The sequence below is a fragment of the Bombus huntii genome, chromosome 12, assembly GCF_024542735.1.
Source record: "Bombus huntii isolate Logan2020A chromosome 12, iyBomHunt1.1, whole genome shotgun sequence".
NCBI lineage: Eukaryota > Metazoa > Arthropoda > Insecta > Hymenoptera > Apidae > Bombus > Bombus huntii.
The window spans coordinates 5,575,272-5,602,675 of record NC_066249.1 but is presented as its reverse complement, the minus strand read 5'-3'; the positions used below and the strand labels follow the sequence as shown (position 1 = coordinate 5,602,675).

General features: G+C 43.6%; 1 protein-coding gene and 1 long non-coding RNA gene across 6 annotated transcripts in view; one reads left to right on the top strand and one right to left on the bottom strand.

Moving 5' to 3' along the window:
* The window catches only part of LOC126871688 (solute carrier family 12 member 4), a 100,872-nt gene that overhangs the window by 41,679 nt on the left and 31,789 nt on the right, over positions 1-27,404 (top strand). The gene's annotated exons all lie outside the window — the stretch shown is intronic.
* Positions 25-27,216, bottom strand: LOC126871778 (uncharacterized). The gene is made up of 4 exons (XR_007691735.1): positions 26,817-27,216; positions 13,373-13,590; positions 12,939-13,055; positions 25-12,779 (listed from the first exon to the last, which is right to left on the bottom strand). It is a non-coding gene; the product is annotated as an uncharacterized LOC126871778 (long non-coding RNA).

Below are 27,404 nucleotides of genomic sequence, written 5' to 3'. Positions count from 1 at the left end.
TATATAACAACCTGAACAGTTGGCAAATTGATTAGATTCAGCTTGCGACCTGTAATTACCTGCGAGACGCGTTCACGGAAACGTGGCACAGGTAGCCCAGAGTTGGAAAGATCAAACGGAGAATTGAATTTGATCGGCGGTCGCTTTGATACCGGTCTCGTAGAAATCCAGCACGAGAGAGTATGGCGGGAAACGAGGCAATAAACATTGACGAGCGAGGCTCGAATTAATTAATCACAGTTACGGTGGCCAGCTGCGATCGACGGTGAACCGCGAATGCGATCCTACCAATTATATAACGTGGAGCAGTCGAAACCTAACGCCGTGCGCGTGGACATTTGCGATCCAATAAACGGCCACTATGATGTATTAGGCTATTACGAGGCAATGAAAACGAATCGAGTTTCGTTCGACGATGAACGAAACTAGAGATTTCTTGGAGATTCTTGGAGATTCGTTCGAGGTAGGATATGAAGAAATAGTTATTGACACTGAAATGGCGATCTGACCGAAGAAATTCTCCTTTTCCAATAATTCCTCGGAACGTGGCGCCAAAGGAGGACGATAGTACTAAATTGTTCCGCAAAGACTTTCTCCGCGAGAAGGGAAAAGGAAGAATTATCTAGCAGCTTTGAAAGTTTCAAAGGAACTAGCGATTTCTATGGCGATCTGTCTTTAAACGAGCTCCTTGACATCCGTTGGCAGCAGTCTGTCGAGGAGATCAGGAATGCTGCAAGTATTTGGCAAATGGTCGGAATTTCACGGCAGAGTTGTCGCGATTCCGCCGAGCGGGAACACTTTCGCAGCCGTTTTACGCTGTCATCGAAACGGCCTGTTGTCATCGGGATAAAACGACGAAATTAAATTCCGTGAAAGCGAGCGGGGACGATCTCGTCCCGAAGAAACGGTTCGTCGACGAAACTTTCTATCGTCGCATATAACGAGATGACCGTGACCGTTCGTGGACAATTGGTTCGGAGACATTTGCAAATGAAATTGGACTATCTTGGAGCGACTGAAATATTCAACTTTTCAAACAAGTACTGGGAAAGTTGAGCTCCAGATGTAGAGGTATATTAATCATAAGAGACAGTTTCTCGTACTGTTTGTTTCACGAGCTAATCGTCGCGTGACCGATCTATTACTTCTCTCGCATTAACCTTTAAACAGCCAACGATAAGGAACGTCATCGATCAAGTTGCGCTGTCATTGCTCTAACAGACTCGTCTGCCGGTCTTTAGCTGATCTAAAATTTATTAAACTGTCTCGAGGAATTATTCATTCGCTCGTTCGTGGAATCGTCTGGTCGCATTTTTCGCTCGTTTACAAGTTCGTGGTTATCGCGTTTCTGCATTAAGTAAATATACAAAGGCAGAGAAAAGCTAATTAATCTTCGACAGTCGCACGAAGAACTTCATACAGTGACTTACAAGTAAACTAGGAAGATCTAGAGGTTTTAGAGATCTCGCAAATTGAAACAGTTTCTCGAGTAACAATTAACGTTCGCTTTGTATTATTCGCTTGGATTATTTCATCGAGGTGTTCAGCGTATCCACGAATATTTCCGGAGAAATTGGTCAACGAAATAAAATATTGGGTCGGCAACTAAGTGATCGCGGATTTTGTCAATACCATCTAATGAAAAAATCCGCAATCACTTAGTTGCCAATCCAATATATCGCGACCCGAATTTATTTATTCGACACCTTGGCTCCCACTGTATTTGACTCTGATACGCTTGTTCTCTATCCGATAATACCTATGTACTGAAATTGGTTACATCACGGGACAATACACGCAAAAGTTTAATACTGTTCAGATTACGACTGATACGTGGATGACGTAGGTTGTATCGATCAAATTTTACGCGAATATCAGTGTGTACGTGGTTCGTACGTAAACCGGTATGAAACGATGTAAAGAATATCTCGTACGATTCATCGACATTAAAGTATCTATTTCTTTTACGAATCGTTGCATCGAGATTGCTTTCACGAAGAGAGAAAAATATTGTTCTGATCGAGAGAAGAACGAGTCTCGTAAAACAGGCTCTATCGCGCCGCTGTTCCTTCCGCGATGAAATAAATGAGACAGAACAACGACTATTTACCGTAGAGAAAATAAAGAACACGAAGAAAGAAGAAATAACACATAGTCACGAAATATGTGACGTGTAACGTGAAGCGATGCAACGAAAGGATGCGCAAATAAATTGGGTCCATGAAAATCGGTTCGCGTGACATCTCGTCTTCTACTTGTACGAAAAGCTTTCGTTCCCCTTGACATCCCGGTATTCTCTACTTGATATTCGTTTTCTTGCAACGACGCGTTATTTTTCCAAAGTACGTCTCGTAAAAGTGGACGACCGACGGGATGGAAGTGGACGATTTATGCGAATCTCAAGGAAAAAGCTTTGCATCGTGGTAACAGGTACACGGCTCGTTTTGTCACTGACCTTACGGAACTCACGCGATAAGCCGCAAAATGGAATGTCGTGCCGCCATGCCACGGCCGCTATCAGACCGCGGCATCGTTACACCGTTGTTTGTGTTCTATTGATTTTCCTGACCTTGTGCCAGCACGAGGCCACGAATTAGCTCGATATACCCTTTAAAAAGGCCTCTTCGATCTCTCGATCTGTCCGGAAACGGTTGCGAACGAACATCCTTGCAGGATATCGACGATTCGTAAATAGACTGTACGATTTTATCATCTCGTACTTCGTGTTTCCTTCTTTGCAATCTATCGATTTATCTGCTCCTTCCATGCCAATGTAATCATTCCTTTTCGATAGTTGTACCGTTTTTTTACTTTTACCCCGAGGAAATTGGCTGTGGAAGTATGGAAACGATCGCGAAATCGTCGTTCATTTATCATTTAGTTTCAAGAACTATACGCAATAAACCGTGTACCATTCGTACGAATTTATGAATCGACTCTTTGAACATGAAAAACAATTTTTCCCTGCCGTAAATGGTATTCCCACGTCGCGTTCTTCCCTTGGGAAACTTTCTCGATAAATCATTCGTATCCGATGAAAAAGTATAAACGGTAAACGCTTCGTCACCTTAGTAATATCGCTTCAGTGATTAATAGCGTCACGATGAAACGTTATCGGAATAATTATATTAACGAATAGTTATCAATTCAATAATTATATTAACGACTAGAAATCAATTCAGGGCCGTACGATTGGAGAACAGTTTGCAGACGTTTCACCGCCTATAAGTTGCTTCGAGGTAAAAGTAGTTCAAGGTTCTAAGTTTTCCATGAGAATTCGGCGAAGATCTGTTCCATTATCACGGCAATATCCGGGGCAGCATTCACCAGGTTGCAAGGGATTGGTTATTTCGGTCTCGTCGGGCCAACAAATTGACAAATTGAACCAATCAGGTTCCAATATACGGCAATCGTGAAATATTCCAGTATTTTTCGCTCGTCGAATATTTTCCAGATACCTCGATTCTCCTTGTATTCTGCAGGTATATTCCAACGATAGCGTAATGCCTGCGTAGAATGACGACGTTACGCGAGATAACGTGGTTCATTGAATTGTATAGTTAATTGTAGAGCATAGATTCGTGTTGGAATTTTAGTAAATCCTGTTTACACGCGTTTGATGACGTTGCATAGTTTATAGGAGCCGAAGTCGCTTCTCTTTAGCACGCGCTCGAGTAATTTATGGCGGCCTCGTTGCGCTTGGCTCATTGTATCCAATGGCTCTAGAACTAATTTTCGGGCTAATTAATTTCCCCCGTACGCAAGTTGTCCGCCACTGGTTTGCTCGATCTCGTGGTTCCAAGTAACGACGAATTATTTCCGCTTGAAACCTGATGTCACGCCATTACAACGCTTCTTTCTAGAAACCAGTGTCCAATACGAAACTATAGAGGATGTAGCCGAATCTTTGCAACTTGGTAGAATCTGTAATAATCTACGTGTAATGGTACTCGGAAAATATCTGCTGCCAAGCGAAATTTCAAGTGATTTCGTAGAATGTACGCTTGTTGGTCGAAAATTCGGTCTCGAGATCAGAGTAATTTCGGTGGAGGATGGCGCGTACGAGGAAAATGCTTGCGAATCAAGCGGAAATTTCGATCAACCGCGAGGCGAATAAGGGAAGATACGAGAAGAGGGTGAGAAGAGGAGGAAAAAAAGAGAACAGGCAAAGAAATCTAGAAGGCAATCTCCACCATCTCCTTTCGAATTCAATTTCTTCCTCGTTTTGCTACGTTATAGTCGCGAGTCTTGGCTGGAGTGCACTTTAGCGACACTTTCCACCCCTTGTCTCTCTAACTTTCCGCCAAACAGATTCATGGACAGAGTTTCCCGGGGTCAGCCGGATTTTTTTTCAATAATAACCGATTAACGGGGATCGTTGAACCGGAAGTTCGTTCAACGCTTCGGAATATTTTCTCTCGATCCACGACACTGGCAGAACGTTCTCTCGATCGAGAGCGAATTTTCAAGAGTGTCGTAAAAAGCCTTCGATCGAAGGGCATATCGTGCGAAGTGGCTATCGAAGATGCTAACGGTGACAAGAATTTCTAACGAGGAGAAACGCTGTTTATGAAGATAAATTGGAGGATTTATTTATTTATTCCACCTATGGATCTGTCATGTTTACATAAATACGCAAAAAGAGGTTAGACAGATTAAGGAGAGGGATAAAGATAAAAGTTAAAGGAAAGAGGGTAATAAAAAGGTGATAAAGTAAGAACCACGGAAATAGCAAACAACAGAATAGTTAGAAAGAAGTTTATTAAAAAGAACGATAAAAGATTCACGTGGGATTTCGCTTTCGTCGAAGCTAGATACGGTCCTTTCCATCGAAATACATTTTCCGATAATTGTTGCTTCAATTTCTCCTCGCGTATCCGATTTATCCGGCCGATCTCGGCAAAAGAACGCGGTGAATTTTTTAAATTGCTCTCTAAAAATTTCCATTGTTGCTCTTCTCCATTGTACTCTTCCGGTGAATCATCTATCCTTCAAAGCACGACGAACCGTTTTTACAACGACGTGTGCGTAATCGTGATACCGGCTCGGTGCGGTAATAGCTCGCTTTTCTGTTAATGAGCTATTTATAAGCGTGCAGCTTTTCTTCGCGCGGACGAGCTCTTCGAGCGTCGACTTTCTCTTTGTTCACCTCCTTTTTCCTCCATCTTTCTCCGCGCATTTGCTTTCCCGTTTCCACGTTTCCCTCGTCCTCGTGCTATTCTCCTCCATTGTCAGGCTATTCTTAACCAATTTTCCATTGCGCGTCTAATTGACGACCGTCGATCGATAGAGCTACGTACAGATCTTGTACCGATGTCGGTCGCACCTGCTCTTGTTACTTTTTATCTCCATTTTTCTTTCTTCTCGGGTTCGCTTTGTGCGCGTAATTTTGTCTATGGTAAACCGTGGTTGGTCTTAGAAAAATTTGGAAAACGCTTTGATTGTTACCTCTAAATCTGTCAACCTCTAAATCTCTACTTTTAAACTGCGTTTTCGCGATCGGTGCGCGTTTAGTAATTTGTACCTCGATCTGTTGGATCCTCAGATATTATAATTTCACTATCGCTATAATTCACTATAATTTCACTTTCATGTATCGCGTGATGCTATTGGGCTGGCAACTAAGCGATCTTCTGTCAGCCGGAGTTTCGTAAGTATAATTTACAAGCTGAGATTTGAATCGGAAGCATGTTTGTAAATTAAAAAAATACCGAAATTCCCCAGGCTCGATCGTTTTGTTGGGAAAATTTGCAAAATTTTCCTTTCCTCGATTCTCGATAATCGTAAATTAAAAGTCCGTCTGAAAGAAAACGCAACGTTCTCGTTTCACGTCCCGTTGCTGAAAAAGAATCCTCTTCGCCGAGATCTTTTTATTCTCATTTATATCGTGTCGCCTGTGTCACCGAAAGTTGTCACGTTGAAGGGATAACGAGTTAGCTCGGCCTCAAGAGCGCTACTCGTTAGCCTTACTGTTCTCGCAGGAATCAAAAGGGTGCGGAGAACAAGGGTGGTGCACGACGCGCTCTTAAAGACGCCGCGTTTCGCGATTGTCTCTGTACTCTCCGCTCTCGTGCCTCGGAAGAATGCTCTGATTAGCTGAGCGAAACGACCTTGGGGAATACTTTAGCCGCGGTTGGAACATAGGTGGAAAATGAGTGGATACTCGACGGGAAAATGAGATGGAAAGTCGATGAAATGAAATTGGCAGAATATAGGAAACGAAGGGTACAGAGAAATTTACATCCTTCTAATCTTAGTTCGTTCAAATCTGATTTGAAAATTTGAAATATAAATTTAAATGATAATATCGCTTCTTGTAACTGGCAGAAGAATTTTTTCCTATTTCATTTCGATATCAATTTTCATCTGCGTTGTTTGCCTCACAAAGCGGACCACGCTGTGATCAAGTGACAGCGTGTAACATGGTATTTCAGACCAGCAGACGCTATCTAATAACTTCAGACATTAATATGTTCCCGAATGAACGCAGGTTTACCGATCTCCACGGGCATCTAACCAAGTACCCTATGTTTCGACGAGTTACGATTTAAATCCGTTTGACTCGCGATAATTTCATGTGCAAACGAGTAGCCACAGCTGGACTTGTGGATTCTTTCGAAATTTTTCGATCGCCTTTGCAGGTAGCGTTCTAATCCTCTGCCATTCTTATTCTACTCGAACGATATAAAATGATCTATCGTACGACAGATTATACGAAATCTCCTTCGGCAGTAAATCTCTCTTTTCTACGATTCACGTCGATCGCGACGACGTCCGAGTTCTGTGAAAGCTCGGCTAGAAACGGCACTTTTCGTTAGAATTCTAATCGACTCGGTTGTCTTCGATTGCAACAAGTATCGAGCTGTCCAGACCTATTCTATACGCTTCTAGCTATTATTTAGTTAAGTACCTGCCATGTATGGGTCTATCTTGTGGTCAACCAGCGGTCGTTACTAATGGTCACTTCCTCGAGAATCATTTCTGTCGACTGACTGATTGCCGAGCACGCGTGTGGCGTGCTCCTGATAGTTCCAGCTACTTTCGTGTGCACCGTGGATCTCAGTGCCGCGAAGTGATTTATCGCTCGACACACGATACTTCCCTTCGACCATACTTTTCCGTGGTACACTGTAATCGACGAAGCTGGGTGTTTCGCAATTTGGAGAAGCGGTCATAGCCAGATACTTCGTAGTAACGAGGGACGCCAATCCTCCAAGAAAATGGAGGAATTCCGGCGATAAAAAGCAAAGCAGGGCAAGAGCATTAGAAATGAAATTCCATTAATAAGGAAGAAGGAAAGAAAGAAAGAGATGCAAGGGCGTGGAAAAATTCCAACGGCAAACGAGAAAATGGCACTAGAACGGCGGAAAGAAATTTCAGCGATGAGAGCACACAGCTTTGGGACATTCACAGGGGATTTCAATTGTGAAAATAACAACGCAAGGACCTTGAGAAATATTCCACCAATAAAACGAACAACGAATGACGTTATAGCGAAGCAAGGAAAGTGTTACAAGCATAGAAAGAAAATCACGACCGAGGATACAACGAAATATAATATGTATTTTGTAAATGTCGTGGAACGAAAGCGATCTTCAAATATCTGGAATATCGAACGATACCAAAGGGCGTATGCCAGATACGCAAGAATGGCAGCTTTTGGTGAGATGGAGCGGAAGTACAAAGTCTCCGACGCGATATCCGCGAACCGTGTCATCGCAGAATACGCCGTAAACGTAAATTCTCGATACAAAAGAAATTCCGTTGAAAAATTCGACCGAGAACTTTAGCTTCGGAAGTTTTGCTGCGACGCAGGAAGAATAAAGGGAAACAAGTTAATAGACAGACGTAAAGCTGGGGCTTAAACTGTCCCGAGCGTTTCTCGTTTACGTTTGCCAGCCACAGAAGATTAAATTCGTAGCGACGGCAGATGTTTCGCGAATGCCACTTCTCAGAGTGCCACGATATATCGCGGTCGGTCGTTTTTGTTTCCGGGGAGGTGGGTGCGCGACCACAGGAGAATCATCGCCGCGGTTGCTCTCGGCGATTCTGCGACTTTGCAACCCAGTTTCATTCGGTCGCGACCCTGCCACCTCGGCAAATCAATGGAAGTTGAAGCAGCAGCCAATGAATTATGCATTAAGTACACAGCCTGGCAAGTTTCCCTTTTCACGGATCTACGATTCGTTTTCTATCATCGCCAAACGCGCACTTTCCACAATGAAAAGAAGCGTGCAAGGATTTTAAACGCTCTTTCTGTTCCACGAAGGAACATGATATTTCGATATTCCGACACTTTCGACAGCTATGATTCGGTAACGCTCGCTATCATCTATGCAAACGATTCTAAAAACAAACAGTCGTAAATCCTTTGGGAATAGCTCCTGTCGATTCGACGATCATCGCCAAGCCTCAACGTCGAAGCAGAGTTAACGTGAATCGCGGCAATAATGAAATCATCGGTGGATTTACTCCGATCGACGTGGCGCGGATAGGGTGGAAATTTCTCGAAGGGCGTTGATGTCGCGAATTGCGACGTTTTCGCGGGGAATTGAGGGCCAATGGCGACCCCTTTCCAGCGTCGACCGAGTTTCAACGCCATCAGGAACGAGGAAGGTTAAGAAAACGTTGTCAAAGTTGAAACGAGCATTGTCTGTCGCAGGGGACCCTTGATGAGCATTCGCGCTTCTTCAAACCAGCGGTCGACGTGTTTGGGACACGTATTTTCTTCCAAGTTTCCAACTATTGTTTTTACTCGATTGGGAAAGTTTGAGTCGCGTGATGGATTCGAAGGTATTTTAAATGCTTATAGTACTTCCGTAATCGACAATGGTATATTTCCTTTTACTATTTTATCGGTAACCTTAAAATATCCGGTGAAATTTCAGGATTGAATATTTGTTTCCTCGTTTAAAACGGTTAAAATTGTCCGAGTGATAAACGCTCGTGCGATCTTCGTCTGCGATCGTAATTTCTCAACGCGGCGTTTAATTTGAAGATCGAAGGGTAAATCAAGCGCCGGTTCATTGTCTCCGATTCAATGAAATCGGCGTCCTCATTGGAATGTGTCGAGTATTTGCGAACATCCCACGGCACGGGTGAGCTTCGTCGAATCGAACGTAGCTGGCAATCGGGCCCACGTGACGCGCGTTTCGACCGGAAGTCCGTTGACGGAAGACGAATGAAGATTCGCGCATGACCAGGCTCGATAAACGAAAATCGATAATCAATTCGCCTTCCTACGAGACAACTTTGACGAAAAGTAAGCTCCCCGCGAGTCGTTCTCTCGATACACGTGGCTACTGGACGATTGAAAAAAACTGGGTCAAACGTTTCTAAGAAATCAACGTTCAACTCTTCTGATTTTAATGACACTTTACTTTCGTAACCACCGTTTGTTTCAGACAGGCCATTCGGATATTTGTAGAAAATATTTTGTTAGGATCGTCAACAATTTTGGCCGACCATCGAAATTTTATCACGCGTGAAACCAGCTGCCATAAATTGCACTTTAACGTGGCAAGAATTTGATGGTTCGCCTGGAGCCGAGTTTGCCTAACTTGTGAACCACCCTGTATATAGATATGCATATCCGAATCGTGAGAAAGCTGTACGTCTGGCCAGGTGAACTATCCGTTCTATATTCGTTTTCGTCCTGCATAGATACGTTTCGTATTAAAAATAGATCCGTATCCATCAAACGTTGACACGCGATAAATACGTGATACCGCGTGTCAACCTAATCGAGAATTGTAAAAATTGGTCGAACGTTCCGGTGGTTCCACGAACGAATGTCAACGAGCGTAATACGAACGTGTATCAACCTCTAAACGATCTCCTTATCTGTCCAGTTTATAGGTATCATTTTTTTTTCTTTTATAAATTACTTTCTAGAAAGGAAAGAGAAAGAGGAAGGACATTTTTTCTTTGAAAATTTCTTACAAGTTTCCGTGCAACTGTTGAAGCAGCTGCGACGTCGACGAACTACGAGGCCCTCGACCTTTCCAGCGATCCTCCCCGGTCTTAACGTCAACGGGAGGACAATGGAAGCGCGCCTTGAGTTCGATTCTCGTTAATAGGCCGGCAGGCGAAGCCGTTCGAGCGTTTAACTCGAATAGAAACGCGGTCGCGGAAGAAATAAAAAAGTTAATCGTCGGTAGACGAGCGGTGTCGATCGAGCGGCAACCAATTATCGATGATCGATTGGTCGTGCAAAATCGAGGAGACGCCATTATTAAGGTGCAAGCCCGATATAAATTACTATACCCCCCTGCCCCTACCCACAGTCCTCTATCGATTAATCCTTCTAATTCTATCGACTTTGTCTCGATCGATCGTTCGAACCTTAATTCCTTCTCCGTCAACTTCTTCCTCTCTATCCGTCGTTTTCCCTCTTTAACGAACCGCTTTCTCGTTCGATCATTTTGACAAGATCGATGATTAGTGCAACTGCGAAGACGTTTCTTAGTTGTGACGAGATATGTATGGAAAAAGCGGTAGAAGAATAACGGTGAGCGAGAAGCGTCGCTGAGGAGAAGTAAGAATCACGAGGAAATTTGGCGACGATCGGTAAGCTGTGTAAGAGTCGATACGTTTAACGTTTATCGATCCGATCGAGATCTTTTTGTGGAAGAACGAAGAAAGTCTTCGAGATCAAAGCGAAATTCCGATACAAAGACAGTGCTCTCCACGTAAGATTTTAAAAATCTAATCGCTATACTCTCGATAGTCAGAGTGACGCGTAGCTAGAACTACTTCGATAACTTTACAAGTAATAACTTTGAAGAGAATTGGCGCGTTATATGGCCCTTTCTGGACCACATGACATTCGTCCGAACCAATTTCTCGACACAGTTATTGCCTGTGATGCTACAGAAGCGGTTCTAGTTACGTGCCCGTATTTCATTGCAATTAAGGAATATATAACATGGATTTTACTATCAAAATTCTGCGATCGAACCACGATTCTGTTTTTGATCGATTTTATTCTATCGGTTAGAACGCTTCGTACGCCTTAGCAGAGTCGTTTGACTATATACAATGCCGATCGAATGGATCACTCGATTGCCGTGTCGAGTCGCCATTCGAGGATACTTAATAGCATGTTTGACGCAAACAGCACGGCCAATCTCTAATTCGAATAATTGTGTCCCTGAATCACAAGCAGCATTGATCTCACAGCGTGTCTCTGGTGAACCGAATATTCGACTGCAGGCCGCGATCTATACACAGGATCGATCGTCGTTAAAACGTGTTGGGTCAGCGTGCACGATGGCCTGTGTGCGCATATTGTGCCTCACTAGGAATCTATTCGCGCACGAATGCCCATACAGTTTCTCTGATTGCTCCTAGTATCCGTTGATTGATCGGACGAGATCTTGAGGAAATCAAGGAAGCTACGGAATGTAGGACGAATGTTATAGTTTGGTCAACATAATATAGAGCCTGACGTAATTGAAAATACGAAAGGCAGGGAGATAGTCGTACACGTATGAAATAGTAGTTGAGGAATATTAGATAACATCTTTCTGTTCAACTTTTTATTTTAACATTAGAACTACATTAGATAATTAACACGAAGCTATTTCTACCAAACTCAAAATATTCAAACTCAAAATAATTTTGTATCAAGGCTACTTATATACAGTCATTAAAATGACTGATCTTTAAAAAATACGTAATAATAGAATTTTTTATATTTATTGATTTATTACTTTCTTACAGAAGGAATTCCATGTTATGTAGTACATTTTTGGTATTATTAATCCATTTGGGACCGTCATTCCTAAACGAGGGTTGGCACATTTTTAAAAATTGTAGAACCAGTCATTTCGACCGCTGTGGTATTTTTAATGTTAGCATCTAGCGATCTAGCGATCGATCCGGAATTTTCCTGATAACTGATATCATCATATCGAATGCTACGCAGTAAAAATTTTAAAACCGTGTGGGAAGTTATACAAAACGAGGAAATTGGTTAATTGGGCTTCGATAAACACATTGCAGGACCCTTTTACATTTATACCAATACCAGTCGTTTTGACTGATATTGATATAAGTAGCCTGGATACAAAATTATTTTGAGTTTGAATACATAGAAAAGAAAAGAAAATTCATCGTATTATTCTTTTAGTTATCGTTGCGAAAGTATTACATCATCGCGGAAAAAGATATAACACGAAGTAGGAATTTTAAAATAAAATTGTAAAACCAGTCAATTTAATTGGTGTGGTAGTTCTAGTGTTAAAGGAGACGGAGATTACAATCCACGAGATGTTGTGATTAGATCGCGAATTTTTATGAAACATTGCTCGCGGGTATTGAAAATAAAAAAATAAACGCCAACGAGAAGCAAAGTTCAGGAGTCAAGAAACTTTGAATTCGAAAGATTCGCAACTTCGGTCCTCGTCCGATCGTAGTTGCCAAGCCGATCCATCAATTTGGATACGAGAAAATTATCTAGGTGAACCGAGGGAAACTTTCTTACACGGAATCACGCGCTCGCTACGCTCCCGTGAGACGAGGTTATTACTTCCGTGCGAAAGAATCGAAAACGGAGGTGGAATTACGTCTGCAGAGCCTCTGGTCCCGATCAGACGATTTCACGCAGCTCTTTGGTCCTGTTTCAGTGGTGCGCGATCGCAATTAAGTTTTCGTCAGCCGACAAGTCCGAGTCCGTGTAATTGGAATGTTGAATTGCCTCGATCCCCTCCACGCAAAATCGATTTCCCAGTCTCGCGTAAAATTTGTCAAGTACCGCAAGAATTTCAAAGGCTTTCCTATAAAAAGTTACATGGTAGCGTAACGTTGCTAGAAAAAAGACGGAATGGCAAATGGAGATGTTGATAGCACATTTGTTAATTAGAGGTAAAATTGCACTGGTAATTAAAGTAGAACAAACTCGGGCTACTTTGGCTGGAATTAGCAAAAGGAAATACCTGTATTTATCTAGTGTTTTGTACACTTAATGCAGGTATTCACTGTGCTATTTAACTGTTGTTGCATCTTCTAGCGGAGATTGTCCCCTTCCTCGATTTTCGTTGCAGGCAAATTCCCTAGTTAAACCGAACATGGTAATACGATATCGATAACGGAACGTTGAAACAATTACAGTACAATTTTACAATCAATCGCAATACAATTTTTAGTACTTTCTGTCGATCCGTATAGAAAGAATTTTCCAAGAATAATTCTAAACATTCCAGGGTACAAAACGAACGCTAATAATCAGAATGTGCTTAATTATCAAAATATGAAGATCGCTAAAGCACGAGAGGAAAATGAATAATCAATCCCCCTCGGCCCAATTATCAACGAATCGAACATAATTAATTATAATCCAACGAGTGGAATGGCGAGACAGGCAGGTTACCCCAGCGCGCGGCGGTATCCTTCCGGTGACGCGGTGGTTTCCGGCAGGCTGGCCGACATGTTCTGTCAGAGGGGTTGTCGTTCCCGGCTGAAAAACGGGCGCGGTTCGCATCGGAGTACCGTGTATCCGGGGAATATACCGGGTGCACCGCATGATAATAAAGTACACGGGTATATACGCGCGGATTGGAGACGCAGACTCCGCTCTATCGATCCGGCCTGGAACGAGACGAGAACGCCGGACGAAATCGCGATGAATCGAGAGAGACGAGAAACAGGGACAGAGAAGAGAAGCAGAGAAAGGGAGGCTCTGACTGATAGGGACGAGAAAGGGACAGCCTGTGGACGAGGATAAAAGGATCGCGTCGGCCGTACGTTGGCCGAAGATAAGAAAAAGGTGGGAGGAAGATGGGGAAAGAGGCGATAGAGTGAAGAATCGGGGGTCGGATCGAGGGTAGGGACGTCCCGAGCTGGACCACGATCAGGAGGATGACAAATTTGCGAAAGAAGCTCGGTGGAACGGGTAGAATTAGAGAAGAAAGAAACGGAAGAAGCAGGAAGATGAATGGGATGAAATATGAAAGTAGAAAGGAAACGGAAGAAAAACAGCTAGTTGAAGTAGTAGTTTTAAAGCGGAGGCGGACGTTAGAGAAAAATAATGGAGAGACAAGGGGTTGAAACACGCGAAATACGGAAGAGGGAGAGAAAGAGAGGGGAGAGGGAGAACGTGCGTCTATCGAATAGTCTTCCGGGGAAGTTTCTCATAACCGCACCCGCGACCGCGCAAAAGTGGTTCTGATCCATCGAATAGGATCATCTCTAATTGAGGGCGTTTTATTACACTCTAATTTCGTTAAATATCTCCCATCCGATGGCGCCGCGGCGACGCATGCTGCGACAAGGAAAGGGTCGAGTCCGCAAGATATTTTCTTTCATCGTGCCTCTTGCTGTTAATCCTGTTGAAAAGATGTTAATAGAGAAGAGAAAAGTCTCTCAGTATCTGTAGGTTAAGCCACGACGATAATCGTAACGTGGCTATCACCAAATTCGAGGGAGTCGTCTTTGCGAAAAAAGTACGGCAACACAAATTAACGCAACGATAAAACAATTCGCAGAGTTCTTAAAAAAGATCTTCTCAAGGAAAAGGCGTCGATCGTTCTTTCTTGGTACGTCAAGGATTAGACACCGTATAGATCACCGTCTGATCCACAAATGCCCGTTCTATTACGCGGCACACTCTCCTTTCCAAGCTGAAAAATTAACCTTGAGACTTCAATTTCCTCGTTCGTCCTCCCCCCCCCCCTAACGAAACATGCATTTTTCATCGTTCAATATGTTACGATACACAACTATGTCGCTAAACCACGAAAGTGGGTTGGCAAACAAAAGCGCGCTCGCTTTTGAAAGAATTGGATTAAACGCGGGTTTATTCATCGAGTGGCGGCCCGCTAATGGAAGGTGGACGGAAACGACTATCTGGCCCCGTATCTCGTTACGCTGGATCATTCGTATTTCGTTGTCGTGACCCGTGAAACTCTACCTTTATGCTGGCCTGCTCGGACAACGCGTACGTGAACTGGAAGGTAATGTTACTTCGAGGAAAAAGATATTTTTCCTCCGATGTAACAGCGAATTTTCGAAAAAATTCGTCAGTCCAATGGATCACTACGCGTCTCTCGAATGATCGTGTTAATGTCTCTCTTTGAGATCTCACCGAGAGTTGTGCAATTTTTTACGGTTGCCTTTATGCTAGTAGCTACTTTATTTACGGACGCCTTGGAGGAGCGATAGAAGCGTAATAATAGAGTAGAACATAGGGACGAGGGTTTCAAGATCGGAGCTTTAAGCTCGCGTGTAAAAGATGGTGATCCTGGGATAGCGCTTTATCTCTGTGTTTATTGAATCTCGGAAGGATAAATTCGACAGTTTAATTTAACAAATAATATATTTTATTCACCGACTTAACATATTCTTATCGTCGAAACTAAATTTCCGCAAGTCACGTCATACTCCATGGTTTTTATTTTTATTCGTTCCCTCCCTATTTCTTCTCCTAGTCCGCGATCTTTATTCTTCCTTGCATCTTCCAGCTAAGCCCTCCTAAGCCCAATATCCTTCGTCATCAAACTCCGAATGATCCAAATCCTACGATGCTCCGTCGTAAGAACACGCAGTAAACCTGAAAATCTATGGTCGACGTCGAAACCGGAAACGTTGGGTAGGGAAAGCCTGGGAATCGAACTAAGACCGGCAGTGGGAAACCAGAGGCGGATACGCGACTAACGAGACAACAGGCGTTGAAACCGATCCGCGATCGCGTCGACGAACTCTCGATCGACGTATCTCGCTGCGAAATCCTGACCTACTCTTGCGTCGAGTGGCGTTTATTGGCATTGTCGTCGCGTAGAGTGCGATGATAGATAGAAGCTACGGCTTTTGGCAGACTTACAGACATCCGAGACTCGGCTGCGCGCTATATCAAAGCGGTTCGGCGACATTTCACGCGCGCGATGAAGTGGATAGGGTTAAGGTCACGGATCGACGGTTATTTCAGGTGGAGAACTGCCGGGACGTGGATTTCCTGCGCGCACGTATACCGCCAGATGATTATCGATTAACTTTGAACACCTTCGAATCGACGCGATTTCCTTTTCGATAATTTGTCCAACATTTTCCACGTTGAGACGAAATTAAACGGAAATGACCGAAACTGTGAGAAGTTTTCGACGTTCTATGTAAAGATTTGTTTTAATTCTGTAAACCTTGGTCCGTTTGTGTATGTACGATCTCAAGTGTCGCAATTAGTTACGCAAAGCTTCCTGTAAAACTTCGTCGCTTTACGTAAACTCTCAATTCCTTCGTTGCATAAAGATCGAAGTCTCGCAAAGTTTAGAGCAGATCGGTGCGTTTTAATAGAAATATGTACATCCAGTTAACTCCGTTTCCTCGTTAATAACGATCACAGATGTCACAGCGCTAAATCTAGTCGAAGTCCTGATGGATTTATTCGTTCAAATTTGTTCTTCTACTTGAGTTGTTCGAAATACACTTGCAGTTTCTGTCAGACACGCTTCGAAAGTACAGCATCTTCCAAGACGAGAATATGACTTTTCTATAGAAGTAAACCGAAATTTCAGAACATAAACATCAAGATTATTCGAACTATTGGTAACTCGCGATTTCAATCCGAAGCGATTTGAGCTGCCTCCATCCTCTTTGTATTTGCAACGCAAGCCGCAACTCGAACGACGTTTAACTCGGAAGAATCGCTATGTTGGATCTATTCTTGAAGCATCTGCCGCGTTGAATTAATTTCTCGTCCACCGAACCGAGGAATACAAATTGCATTTCAGCTAACGTAGCTTTGAAAACTTTATGCAAATTCGATTCGACGGTTGAACGTTGCATCACAATGGACTGACATATTCCAAAAGCGCGCTTATAACCGGCTTTCAACCGACGAAATTCCCCTCGATCGTCGTGTAATCGCATTCTAAAGACCGAACGAACGTTATAATTACGTTGTGACGAAAGGTCAGTTTGAAACTCTCGCGAGTCCGGCGACTGCTTTAAGGGACGATCTCTCGAAGAAACTTTGTTGGAAGACAGGCCAGCTCGCGACAACTCGGTCGATTAAATTAGCTCCGTAAGGATAAATTCTTATTCTAATTTCGAAGCTACTTTCCACTGTCGAAAATTGCAGAAGAATATCGCAAACTCGATTCCTTAGCTTTCCAATTTGCTCCAGTTTCGTCTTGCAATTGGTCTACGGTCCCTGTAGAATTAAAATCGAATTAGAATCATCAAAGTTCTGCATTGTTTCGATAAAATTGACGGACGTGAACGAATTCTAACAGCAAAGATTATTAATTCAATTATATAATTAAATTGTGTAAAGATAGTATACGCATCCGTCCTAACAGCCTGCGTCTATTTTCTCGTCTTTGCATCGTGGTGTGCGATCGAAAAATACAGATCGATTAACGATATCTTGGAGTAACGTGCAAATAACAGAAATGCCAGAGACAAACAGAGTGGAAAGAGGAAAACGATGTCCGCCGCGTCGGTAGCTGCGGCCAAGCAACAACTATCGAACCTCGTTCTCGTGAAATTATTTACCGGTTTCAGCTGCTATTAAATATTTACCATACATTAGCACGCTTCGGGTTAATGGGTCGCGAGACGAAACTGTTTACGGAATTAAACTGCACGCTTGAAATTGTGGACGTAGCGGCATCGGCGAACGGGAGGAAACGCGAAAATCGGCCGAGTTTATTTGCTCGAGCGGAAAACATCGATGAGCGAGTGCACCGCACTGAATTTCCGTACTGACAGACCGGAAATTTCCCAGAAACAGGTTGGACTCATCGAGTCGCGACTATTTATTCGAGAACCGTTCCTTGTTTCGTACTTAATATCCTGAGCAAGAATTTGGATAGGCGAGCTAGGAACTTGTTTCACGTCGTAGCGAAAACGAAGCTGAAACTCGAGCCAAGAAATTTCTGGACTTTGCAAGCAAAATAAACGACAAATTTCGAGAGGTCTGTAAGATGATAAGATGGCGCAAGCTCGGATACTAGAGATGTTTGGATCTGAATGTGCAAATAATCCGAGGGAAATTAAACAATCTGTGAGCTGTAGGCAGCAAGTGCTGGAAATAAAATAAACGTAAACGTTGCAAGTTCAGATTTTAAAGGTCCTGGGACTCGACTGTACGAGCGTTACGATCAAACGAAACGAAAATTCGAAATGCTCGGATCAGAGGCTACGTGAGGATAAAACGAGACTACGCCGGGATAAAAAGAAATTGGAAACCTGCTAGGTGGGACCGACGAGTCATTGAAACTTGAGAATCCAGGTTCTACCCTACGCGGAATTCAACTAGAAAACCCATTGAACTAGAAACAATTGAGAATCCGCAAGTTTACATCAAGAAATCATCGTACCTCGGAAATTCACTTTCAACGAACTCAAAGTACGATGGTAAATGACTAAATTGCAGCAAAGCGGCAAATGGAAAAAGCAAACGGTTAACAGTTGGCGCATATCGTCTCTCGCGAATCGGTTGACGCTTTTGCAAATGGCTCGGTCAGCGCATTATCGGAAACGAATGGACCGGCATGAAAAGTCTGCACGGATGATCCGTGTCAACGATGTTTATCGTGCAGGATGCACACCGTACGTGTATATAGATATACATATATACAGGCGATAGAGCACATATCTTTGACCCAGATAAGAGGAATTCGAGGGGGTTCTTATCCCGGGTCCATAGCCCGGGGCAACGGAGCTTCTGGTGTCAGGCTTAATGGAGCTTGAATACGCGAAGATGAGGGTTGCTTGCTAACCGCCACCTTCCGGCGTTGCTCCTGAGTTTTAGAGAATTTTTCAAATGCCTACGGACTTACATCTTCCCCTTCGCGTATGTTGAAATCTCGAGAAATCTCGCAACCCTTAGGATTGGATTTATCGCGTCACACATATTCCCTAAAACCGTAACGTTCCATACTATAAATTTCTTGCTCGCACGAACGATGATTACGATGACTAAGCTACACGTGGTACGTCATTTGCGGTGCAAGGTCGCGTTCTGAATGGCAAATTATAGGCTGGAAATTGTACGACAGATTATATCGTTCAGCCAGATTTTTAATAAGACGCCAGTTGTAGTAATTTTCGCCGTAGTGTTAAAACGCTGTAGGAACTGTGTATGAAGCAAATGTATCGCGTCCAGGAATTGTGTGATAGTTTTCGTCGTTAACTTTCAAACTTTTACGTCTTCGCGATTTTGGTCTGGTTTCATCGAACAGGAGGACCGTTTCACCGTCATTTAAGAAAGTTTAACGTAAAATTCAAGGGACAATAAATTACCCGCCTTAAAGGTAAATTACGTTTAGAGATGGAAGATCTTTCAACTACATAGAAGATTTTGTAGTAATAATACGTAAAAGCGAAGTGAATAGAAGTGAAAAACGAAGATCGCTAGAGAAGTAAAATAAACTTTCCGACCTCGATGGACGAGCGCGCGGAAGCACCGAACAAAGGGACGTTGTACGAGCCGCGTCCACGTTATTTGCAAGCGGACATCGAACGTATACGTATCGCTGTATTTTCCCTCCGTAATACCGCGTCCACGATTCCATGTCCCGGCTAATGGCTCTCGCGAATTTCTTTCGCACGGCGGACCCTCGTGTTTTAACACCAGCCTCTCCTCTTTTCACTCTTTGCATAAGTACGAAGAAAAATCCGAACAAAATGCGAGAATTTTAAAGAGGAAGATTCTTAAAGATCGCGTCAACCTTCCGCTTGCAACCGTAATTACGTACGTACGTACATCGCTAGGTATTTTAAATTACGAATTTTAACCAAACATAACCGGAAGCCCAGGAAACATCGACGAGCTTCGCCAAGTATCAAAATATTTTGTACAAATTTTGTACGAACGACGAAAAGATTTATTCGCGAATTAAAACCACGACCTGTTCCAATCAAAAACTATCGATCGCGCCTCGAAGAATCCAGAATGAAAGGTGCACTCGAAGTACCGTAAGAGCGAACGACGATTCATTTTCGTCATCGCGTCGTCGTGTCGGCGTTCCTCGTGCGAAAAAACCTGCCACTCCCGTCGCGCTCATTTTTCAATTTCTCGCATAAGAATTCTGTGGGGAACCCGTTGGACGGTAGGTTGGCTCCTCCGGGAGCAAAAGCAGGCATCGCTCGACTCGTGGCGCCATGCACCAACCCCGTGTTTCCGGCGGACCAGGGTTGGTGAGGTGGTGCGTGGTGGTCGGCAGTGACGTCATTGGACTGTACGATGACGTAAAAGCCGGGAAACGTTACGTTACGCAAGCGTGGAGAGACTCAGGGTGGACCGATCACCCACTGGCCTACTTTCAGCCCTCTCCTACCTCGCGGCACACCCTCGCCGCGCCGGGTATTTTTTTCCTGCCTCTCCCGAGGAGTAAGTTGCGTCAATCCGTAGGCTCGGCCGAGTCAAAGCTTGTTGGCTTGTTTTCTAATCGAATTTAAAAGCGTCCAGCTTCTGCATTCTGTGACATCGACTTTCCGAGAACGATGGAACCAAGTCTCCTCAGGGAGGAAGGTGGAACCGAACGCAGAATCGAGGGATGTCGTTGACAGGTTTCACGTTTCCAAAGGGATCGATGTCTTTTTCGGAACGTAGTTGAAGGGCTGATTAATTACGGGGCAGCAGGAGATTGTTCAGGGCATTTGGAAGAATCTCGATGACGCGGAAAGTCGAAGATTATTTCTTCTCGCGCCAAGGGGGTGACGAGAGGTTCGTATTCTGCCGCGATGATTTTGAATTACCACGAACACGTACGTGACATAAAAATATTTGACGCAAACAAGTAACCGATTGTTGGGAGCGGTTAATGATAGTACGTTAAGAATTGACGATGAAGAGACGCGTTTAAACGTGTTTCCAGATCGACAGACGTTCGAGTAGACCATCTACGTAGGTGCATACGCAACGAAAGGAGGTTGATTATAATTATCGAAGCTGCAAAGAGGTACTTAGTCTAGCGAAATTACTTCAAGATATTTAAAACTCCGTTGGCGGGTATACCCCGGAGCGAATTCAACACGGAGCACAAAGGGGACAAGGCTAAGCTTCGTCAAAGGCGATCGCGCAACGAAAAAGCCAGCGTGACGAGTGTTCGTGCAATTAAAATTAAAATGATTCGCAGAGAAAGCGAGCGGAGGTTCAGCGATACACCAATTTATTGCTATCCGACACTGTTGCACGTTTGACCTTTTCGAAATTCGTTTTCTTTTCTGTTCCAACGCCTACGTTTGTATTTTGTTAGAAAAAGAGGGCAGACGTTAAAAAGAAAGGAAGGAAGAGGGAAGAAAAAAGGAAGAAAATTGAAAAAGCAAGTTTGCACGACCGGGTTCGTCGAAGCTCCCATCGCAAATTGTCTGGCGAGGCGCCGAGCGTCCCGACGCGGCGTCGATTCGCGGAACTTGCGGAGATAAACGCAACGGCGGCGAGTAGAAAAGCACGGGGTCGTTCTAATTACGGTCGAGCGATCCTGTAATTGAATCTAATTGCTCCACGAAAGAGGCGAGCGCAACTGGCTACCTGATCGTGCCGCTCCTTTGTACGCTCGCCGTTTTGCTATTAACCTCCGTCGAAACAGCCGAAACGCAATTAACCGAATCGCGAACCGGTTGTTCCGCCATTCTCTGTTGTTTCGTAGCTTTTGGAAAAAATTGTGCGGCTCGGGGATCAGACGGAAATTTATGTAATTTCCGAGGACGATTTTGTCGTTGGCTACGCTTTTAAGTCGAAACGCTGGACTCCTTAAACAGGATATTTTACATAGGTTCGTTTGACTCATCGGCAGAGAATTAGTTTTTAATATCTTACGCTTGGAGAATTATTTTACTGTTTGTAGAAACAATTATTTCGTTACTTACGTTCTTGGTAAAAGAAAAGTTCGCGCGTGATTTCCATAGAAACAGAATCTTTCGTTCTTAATAAGATATTTTCGATTGGAAACGCTGGACTACTTAAACAGGATATTTCGCATAGATTCGTTCGACTCATCGACAGAGAATTAGTTTTTAATATCTTACGCTTGAAGAATTATTTTACTGTTTGGAAATATATTTCCGATTGGAGACAATGTGTCCCTTTCTTGAACGTTTTCTGTATGCGGAGCAATAAATTTATCCAATTACGATTGTAGCATCGTGCACGGATCGTTTAAAGATTAGCGATTGTATTAGTAGCGGAGCTAAACCGCTGTTGCAAGTTGAAGACCCTCCGGGAGAACAACTTGACGAAGTTAATCAGTGCAAACTACTAGCACAGAAGGCTAGCATCGTGTTCGACGTTTACATTGGCGAAGCTGTACAATTTCACGCGGATCCATGCTCCACAATGATCTCGGTTCTCCATTTATTATCAATTTTCCGAGGGATTTGGCTGCGCCATTTGATTGCACCACCCATGCAGCCCGGTGATACGCCTTAATTACCGCCGTTTCTCCCTTCCAGTCGGATTAACGTCGCTGCCATTGTACGTACCGCTGCTTTCCATAATATATGGATTATAGTATATTCAGTTGATGAATTCTCGTTTATTCTCTGCCTTTTATACTTCGGATATCTCTTTATGATTTATACGCAACGAAGGAGAAGAATTTCGTCGAATATTTTCATCGTATTCGTCGTCGACGATATATTTTTCAAAGTTTGTCGAACACGTACGTTCGATTTGTTACGGAGGAGAAATAAAAATAAAATATAAAACGAACGAAATGAATCGAGGATAGAGAATGATTTCGATCCACTTACAGGCCTTTGTTTGAACGGACAGATTGCTTTGGAAAATTGGCGAGACGACACGACGCGAGATTGCGTTACAGATTAAACGATCGTTGCACGATCCTGAATTAATTATTGGCCCAGGGCCATTCCATTTGATTCGCGACGCATTGTACTTACGCGAGTTTATCCGAATAAACCATCGAACGAGAGAACGTTGCTCGCGATACTTTTGACTTTCTGCCAAACGTGAAACTTCTTGCGCACGCAAACCGCGTAAATTTTTGGTTCACCGCACCAAGCAAGCGTTTCTCTCGCGACAGTTTTAATTTTCGTCACTGTTTCCCGATCCAGGAGATAGGTGCGATAACTTGGAGACGAAGCGAGCTAAGTTCGATGATTTTTCAACGAATCCAGTTGCGCTGAAGCAAAGTTCACCGACTGTAAACCGTGCTGTTGACCGAGCTTTACCGAAAGTTTCTATCGTGAAACGACTGGCAAGCGGGGTGCGAGGTGAATTATCAAGTGGAACGAACGAACCACGATCGAGGGTTTATTATCCTCTGCTTTTTGCATCGTTTACGATCATCGCTCGCCCGTCGTTATTGCCTGTTAGCCCGATACGATCGCGTTGGCAGCATTTCAAAATGGCCAGAGTATCGAGGAAACCCAATTTTTCACGATCCAATTTCAGAGACACAATGAAAGAGACGATTCGTCTCGCTGTGTGCGTTCGTTGAATCGAGAAATAATTCCTTCGGTCGCGGTAAAGGATTTAGCTATTCGAATTTCGGTAACGTGGATCGAAAACGTGGATCGAAAAACGTGGAACAGAGGATCGTGGAAACTTGGCCGTGGTCGTGTCACGAGCGATCTTCGAGAAAGATTCGAGTCTTCCGCAACAACCCCTTGAGACCAGTTCGATCTTCCCAATATCTAATTCTCAGGGTGGGACCAAAATTCCTCCTTTGACAATTCCATAACTTTACAAAATTTCGGATATATTTTTTCCTAGCGTTACTCGCTCGAAGAAAAAAGTGAGTATTTCCCATTCCCATCTTTAATGTGATCGTTGTAAAAAACAATTAATTGCAAAAAAAATCAAAACTTAATTTAAAATCGTCATTTCTTCTGTTCGTCTAATTTTACGTAAATTCTTAAATTAACAAAAATTGAGAAATTGATTAATCAGATAATATATGAATTTTAAAATTAGATGAATAGAGATAAATAACAATGAACGTACAATTTTATATTAAATATTGCAACCGGTCGTTCAACCAGGCTTGGTAAATCTAGTGTTAAGGAAGTCTCGTTTCATACAGATCGTTACGATTTCGGAAGCGTAAAAAATATCGCGAACGAGCGCCGAGGAAGCGTCGTTGAGGGAAAGAATTTGCGAGACTATCTCGGAGATAGTCCAGCAGGTCAGAGTGGAAGGACTTTTATCCGGAAACGAGTTGCAGTGCGGGCTGAATAAATCTGTCCGGTGTCGTTAGCGCGTGAAAAAACGGCCGGAATTTGTCGAATTTCCGGCGAATTGAAACGCCAATCCTTTTTGCTCGCGGAGAGCGATGGGTCGAAGAAAAAGGAAAACGATCGGTGTCGTGATTTCGCGAGAAATTGTAGTTTAAGATACGAAAGATGAATCTTCAGCCTTGCAATATAAATCATCGTTTTTAAGAATGACAGTTAAATTAATGGCGAATATCGTCTCACGACTTTAATGGTCGGAACTACCAATATTTAATCTCTATTTAAATATACAGTTAATTTAAGTAATTAAACAAATGAAATATACAGACTATTCAACTGTCACTGTCTTTGTTTCGCGGTTTAGAAATTGAAAGCAAGATATAAATTGGCGAGTACGGATAAAAAGAGGGAAAGGGGCGAAATAAATATCGAAGCGGTTAAAAGGGAAAACCAATCGAAATACTAAATTTCTAGCATATTTTCGACGAGAGTTAAACGAGAACGAACGTTCGATCGAACGTCGTTTCATACGGAGCTTAAGCTGTCGGCTTTGGTTCGCGCATACACGCTTCGTGATATAAATATCGCGCTTTATGTAGGAAATAACGCGCAGTTTTTTCCCCCTGGAGCCGCATTAAGCCGCGTCGCTCAAATGGTGTTGTAACAGGAGAAATCGCGCGGAATTTTGCGCGCTGCTCGCTCGCGTTCGATTCCCCTCGCGCGTTCCACAACGATCCTCGTTTACCTAGAAAATCTCGAACACGAGACGCGATAACACCGACCATTTCGTCGTGCTGGAAGAACGATAAGACGAGAAACCAATGTAACGTGCTTATTTTAACGAGACAACTTTGCATTCCTTTTCTTAGGACTTGAGGTGAAAAACATTCGAAATATTTAAAATAGAACATCGGTATTAACGAAGATAATTTTAGAAACGAACAGCTTTCTTTCTAAACTCGTCGTATAACATTCTCAAAGTCGCAAATTTACCTTCCTCGTTGCACGAAAATGGAATTGCTGACTATTTTGGCCCGTTTCCTGACTCTGCTCACTGCCGTGGACATTTGATCTGAAAGTAACTAACATTCGACGTAATTCTCTATATTATAATATCGGAACGAGGACCGTTAGTATTAAATAAATCAAGTAGTATTAAATAATCGAAGAAAGAAAGAAATAAATAAAGCTAGAAGAACAAAGGCAATTGGTACGAAGGACGATATTAATGAAGTAAAAGAAGAGCAACCGTGGCAATTTTCCGCGGCAGATCTGAACGAGGATTCCGCTTAAAGAGAAATTCTCGCTGCTTTCGAGCTGGCATCCAGCGACTCCGATTGTTTCGCCGAAATTACGAGAGACAAGTCGCGTTGTCCGATTTCGTGTCAACCGACAAAACGGTCTGGCGTTTGACGAATGAACAAGAAGAGGAGCCAAAGTGAGACAAAAAAGGATAAACGGAAGACAAACGGTTGTAGGGGAAGTGGAAGCTGGAAAACTAGCAGTGACAAGAAGAACTATATCCAACCTTTCACGCGTCATTTTCTCTGTAACAGCTTCCGTATATCCTGCACGATCGTTCATTCGTCAAAAAACCTGTAACTTTGCACACTCGTAAAGAAAAAAGGAAACGAAAATAAAAACTGAACCGAAAAAGCGACGATCGGAGGACGAGTAACGGTTTGTAGAAATTGCAGCAAGAATTCGCTGCGGCGTAGGTGGTTTCTTTCTTGCGGAACAGTCGAAATTGATCAACGGTTAAAATATTCAACGACGCCGGTGAATCGAACCGGAATATTCCTGCAGGCTGGCGGAAGACGATTCGCATGAGCTTCGAAGGTATATGTACACAGCGAAACGAAAAGATGGAAAACTTTTTAGCAGGGAGAGGGCAAACTGAAAATATGGAATAAATGGAAAAAAGAAGTCGATCGAAGCGAAGAGGGATTAGACAGGGAGAAGAAAAGTTAAGAAGCGCTTGTAAGAAAGCAGAGAAGAACTTACGCGTATGTGGAAAAGAAAGAAGAGAAAAACGGTGATGGAAAGGGTAACGAGATATTCGATAGTAAAATTAGGAAGATTCGACGCGTGACGGGAAGAGGAAACGGGAATGACAAAACGCGTAAAACAAATACAAAGAGGAGGAGAGAGACGCACGGTGGATGGGAGCAACGCGAAGCCGAGAGCGAAAATAAGGTAAAACCAGTAGGTGAGTTTCGCGACCGGAAAATCAAGTCCCACGCACCTACATACGCGGTGAGTAAAATAAAAGTCAAAGGGACACGTCGGGTCTATGGCTGTGACAAACGACGCACGTGTGAAAGTTGAAGTATCGAGAGGCCAATCGGCAACACCGGGAGAATAGCAGCGAAATACGCACGTGGACTGGAAAAAGTAAGCGAATTGAAAGTACGAAGAAGTTTTTTAAAGATAAAATAAAGAAAGGAGCAACACGAAAGAAACGCTGTAGGAGCAAGAAGAAGGAGGAAAGAGGAGAAACGATCAACACGCGACAAATATGTTGCTCTCGCGTCTGAACATGGGGTTTCAAAAAAAAAAAAAGAAAAAATAAACTTACTGAAAGGCGAAAAGGTCCAAACAGCGAGGAGAAAAAACAGGATGAACGGAAAGAGGAAGGAGACGGAAGGAAAAAGGGGATACAACCACCCTCTTACCTCGCCTCTTTGTCCAACGTTCGTTCGATCTCGTTCTATCTTTCGAAGCTGCAGGAGCGAAAAAGACAGAAAGAAAGTCCCGCAGCGAGAGAAAGGAGGACATCCCCGGGGTTGCAGCCGCGCGTGCGCGCTTCGAGGGTGGAAAAGCTGAGAACGCCCGGGACGCGTCGCGTCGCGGCTGGCTCGCGCGAGTGCGAGCGAACTAACAAACGCTGGGAGAAGCGTAGACGCTACGCAGGGCGAGAGAAGATGCCAACTCGAGGGAGGGCAAGGGATCGGATATATACATAGAGGGTCGGTTGGGAAAGAAGAAACGGAGGGGTAGCGGAGGGTGGCGAACCAAGAGGGAAGAGAGTCACGAGATAAAAGGAGAAGATCGAAAGGGTGGACGAGAGAGGTAGGAGAAGCGGAGGTAGGAAGAGCGAGGAAGAGGATAGGAGAGGGCGAGAGGGATGAGCGAAACGGAGGAGGGTAAAGGGTAGGGAAACGAGAGGGGAAGCAGGAACAGGGAGTCGGATGGAGCGTGCGCAACGAGGAGGTGAGGAGAGGAGGAGGCCTGGAAAAGCCGGGAGTGTTCGTTGGAGTAAA